Source organism: Apium graveolens, chromosome 9, assembly GCF_009905375.1.
Source record: "Apium graveolens cultivar Ventura chromosome 9, ASM990537v1, whole genome shotgun sequence".
NCBI classification, from domain to species: Eukaryota; Viridiplantae; Streptophyta; class Magnoliopsida; order Apiales; family Apiaceae; genus Apium; species Apium graveolens.
In genome coordinates, this window is record NC_133655.1 from 7,373,941 (window position 1) to 7,378,545 (window position 4,605).

At 36.6% G+C, this 4,605-nt stretch overlaps 1 non-coding gene across 1 annotated transcript; it reads right to left on the bottom strand.

The window, feature by feature from the left end:
- Positions 1-2,325: 2,325 nt before the first annotated feature.
- On the bottom strand, positions 2,326-2,432 carry LOC141687632 (small nucleolar RNA R71). Its single transcript, XR_012561122.1, has one exon. It is a non-coding gene; the product is annotated as a small nucleolar RNA R71 (small nucleolar RNA).
- Positions 2,433-4,605: the final 2,173 nt, after the last annotated feature.

Genomic DNA, 4,605 nt, shown 5'->3' on the forward strand with positions numbered 1-4,605 from the left:
ATCATTCAACAGAATATGTTTGAAGAAGTCTCCCTAAGCAAGAAGCAGCATTAGAGATGATGTTGTTCATGAATTTCTTTTGAAATTCATTACTGATGGAATTCTGGGGTTTGTGATTGTTTGACTAAATATTTCAAAATTGATTACTTGCACGTTCCATAAAATGTTTATATTTATAGAAAAGATATTAATATATGCTATGTATTTTTATCTGTTCCTTTGAAATTTCTTATTTCATTTGGTAAGTTTTTTTTGTCCATCTTGCAGCTCACGGTATCGAGAATGTGGTTATCATAGGTTCAGCTCCTACTGGGTATACTGCAGCTATCTATGCAGCCCGAGAAAATTTAAAGCCCTTAGTGATTGAAGGATATCAGATAGGTGGTGTCCCTTGGGACAGTTGATAATCACAACAGAAGTAGAGAACTTTCCAGGTTTTCCAGAGGGAATAACTGGCCCAGACTTGATGGATGGGTAATTGAAAGTTTTCGCCATGCCAATACAAGAATTTGATAATTTTGAGTTTGGGGAGATCAGTTTATGTTTATTTATAGGCAGTATTATTCATGCAAAATGTACTGAGAAATATTTGGTTTTTAATTAAACTTATTTTTTGATTTTGTATTTGAATTTTTTTAGTTAATGATATAGTAGTTTGAGTTTTGCAATTCAATTTTGTTAGTTTAGTTTTTTGGTATTTTATGTATAAATTTAAATATTCGTCATTAAACCATGTTTAATACAACGGTTTAGATTAAAAATTGATGTCTATTTCTGTAAATAACATCGGCTATATTAACAAAGCTGGTGTTGAAACATATTTTATACAACAGTTGAATATAAATAATCGATGTCTAATGCTATGTTTGACTTGAAAAAGACATCAGAATCTTCCCAAAGCGTTGTGTAAGAATATTTTAGACATCGGGTAAAAACTGATGTCTATGAAAAAATACTTTTAACATCAATCGCGAAGACATCAGCCATTTTTTACATAGACATCGGTTTTTAACCGATGTCTAAGGTGTTTTTTCTAGTACTGGATTCTAGCGGATTTATTTATGGAGTTTAGTAGTTGATTGCCTTAAAGTTTTTAGCGTGTGATGAATTATTGATATCCTAGTATGGTTGTGCTTAATTTTCTTGGATGTGTAGCTAACATCTAAGTTGTTTGTTAATCTCTATTAATTGCGAAAGTGGATATAGAGGTTTAGAACTTGTCATGCTAGCATAGGTTTATGGATGTTTTAACATGCATAATTTTAGTATAATTTTAACCATCTTACGCTGCCCTATGTAATCTCAATAGATAACTTGCACTTGGACCGTTATGTTTTCAAATCTTATAGACATATAAGGTCTAAATATAATTGTTGTCTGCCTAGCTTCTATCAGAATTGTGGATGCTGAGTACTAATTTCGTGTTGTCTGGTTAGTTATCGTAACCGTCACATACTATGATTAAAGGCATAAACTCTAAACAAATTATTTAATGAAGTTGAAATTCCATGTTTTATTTCATATAGGTAACTTGATTTTTAATTTCGTAGTTAATTCACTCTAGCATTATTACTTTTAGATAATTAAACTCAATTTGATACTTGTCTTAGTAGTGAATAATAATCATACATTGTTGCATAAGTTAATTAAACCAATCTCTGTGGGAACAAACTTAACTTAATATTATACTACTTGTGATCGCGTACGCTTGCATATTTTTGTGCGAACAAGTTTTTTGCGCCGCTGCTAAGATCGGTGTTAAATTTAGTTTATGTGCTTGTCATCAGTGGTCGTTAAAGTTCACTAACTCGGATTATTCTCTTACAAAGTTTACTTTGTTTGTGTGTTTTAGGAATTCGATCGAGCGTGTATGCAAACACATTCTCAATCTCGTAAGGAAAAATTAGAAGAAGCAGAAAAGGAAATGATCATTGAAATAGGAGAACCAGCTGCAGAAACGAAAGCATTGAAGGATTATTCTCAACCAAAAATCAGTGACATTCAGTCTAGCATTATCAGACCAGCCATTGCGGCTAATACCTTTGAAATTAAGCATGGCAAGATTTAAATGTTATAGAATTCAGTCCAGTTTGGGGGTTCTCCAACAGAAAATCCCAATATACATATTAGGGATTTCATCGAGATCTGCGATACCTTCAAGTTCAACGGTATTTCGGAAGATGCTGTGAATTTGAGACTTTCCCATTTTCTCTGAGAGATAAAGCTATGAGCTGGTTGCACTCTCTACCATCAGGTTCTATTGCGACATGGGAGGATCTTGCTCAGAAATTGCTTACTAAATTCTTTCTGATGGCAAAAATAGTTGCAATCAGGAATGCTCTTACTCAATTTGCACAGCAGTTGGGACAAACTTTATATGAAGCTTGGGAGCACTATAAGGAGATGCTTAGGAAGTGTCATCATCATGGAATGCCTAATTGGATGGCAATCAATTGCTTCTATAATGGTTTGGGAGCACAGTCAAGACTCATGCTTGATGTAGCATCAGGTGGAGCCTTATGGGCTAAGAGCTATGAGGAAGCGTATGAGCTAATTGAAATGATGGCTGTTAATGAATATCAGAACCCAAGTCAGAGACTGCCACAAGGCAACATAGCGGGATTTTTGGAGGTGGATTCTCTGGCTAACTATGAAGTTCATCAGATAGCAAGTGTTTGTGAGCTTTTTGCAGGTGTACATGCGACGGATCAATGTGCTATATCTAGTGAGTCAGCACAGTTTGAGAGCAATTTTCAGAGACCACAACAACCAATTCCTTCCACTTATCATCCTAGCAATCGAAACCATCCTAATTTCAGCTGGAGAAATAATCAGAGTGCTATGCAACATCCACAACAACCGTATCAGCAGTTTGGAGCCAAGCCATTCAACCCTCCTTGTTTTTAACAACGTTATGCACCAAGGCAATAATTTCAGCCACCGGTAATGCAACAACAATCTCATGAAAGTACCGGTCAATCTACTAATAAAAAATCTGAATTAGAGGAATTGAGGCTAATGTGTAAAAGCTAAGCGGTTTTGATCAAAGCTATTAAGAATCAAATAAGACAAATCGATAATGCACAGCTGAATCGACCCCCAAGGAACTCTTCCTAGTGATACGGAAGCTAACTCGGGCAAGAGGGAAGTAAAAGAACAGTTGAAAGAAATCACTTTGAGGTTTGGAAAGGTCGCTAACCATCAAAATTCAGAATCTGAAAAATTTCGGCAGAAGCCAAGCGCGCCCGCGCCTCATCCAAGCGCGCTTGTGCCTGCCCCTGTACCAGAAAGTTTAATTATTGATAATTCAGCTGAGCAGAAGGATGGAGAAACGGAAATAAAGAATTTTTTTTCTGAACACACTATTCCTGAGTAGAATACAAGGAACAAACAGGTCTATCTGCCTCCTCCATATCCTAAAAGACTGCAGAAGCAGAAGTTCGACAAGCAATTTTCCAAGTTTCTATAGGTTTTCAAGAAGCTCTAGAGTAGATGCCGAGCTATGCTAAGTTCATGAAGGGTATTCAATTTCGGAAGTTGAAGCTTGAGGAGTTGGAAACCGTTGCTCTAACGGAAGAGTACAGTGCAGTGCTGCAATATAAACTTCCTCCTAAACTTAAAGATCTAGGAAGCTTTACGATACCATGCACTACTGTCGAGTTATCTTTCGACAAGTGTTTGTGTGACTTGGGTGCTAGCATCAATCTAATGCCATTGTCTGTCTTCAGGAAACTTTGTATGCCCGATCCAAAACCTACAAACATGTCCTTACAACTGGCTGATCGGTCCATTACTTATTCGCGAGGTATTGTGGAGGATGACTTGGTTAAGGTGGATAAACTCATCTTCCCTGCTGATTTTGTCATCCTAGACTTTGAGGAGGATAATAAGATTTTTATTATCTAGGAAAGACCATTCTTAGCTACAGGCCGAACTTTGATCGATGTGCAAAAGGGAGAACTTACAATGAGGGTTCCGGATCACGATGTCACTTTTAATATCTTTAACGCAATAAAATTCCCCACAGACGAAGATGAGTGCTATAAAGTAGAGCTGGTAGACTCGGTATTGAATTCGGAGCTCGATCAATTGCTAAGGTTAGATACCTTAGAGAGAGCCTTAACAGGGGAATCTGATAGTGAAGACAAAGAAGGGGCAGAGGAATTTAAGTTTTTGAATGCATCTCCATGGAAGAGGAAGTTGCAATTGCCATTCGAGTCTCTTGGATTAGCAGAGCTGAAAAATTCTCAGGATCGTCTTAAACCATCTATTGAAGAAGCTCCCTTACTTGAGCTCAAATTACTGCCTGATCATTTGAGGTTTGTTTTTTAAGGTGATGCATCTATTTTACATGTTATTATTGTATCTGACCTTTCAGGTAGTGATGAAGACAAGCTCTTGCGAATTCTGAGAGAGTTTAAATCAGCAATTTGGTGGACTATAGTAGATATCAAGGGAATTAACCCTTCTTATTTCCAGCATAAATTATGCTTGAAGAAGGAAGTAAAACTACCATTGAACATTAGAGAAGACTCAATCTTAACATGAATGAGGTGGTGTAGAAAGAAATTCTTAAATGGCTGGACGCAGGGATCATCTATCCTA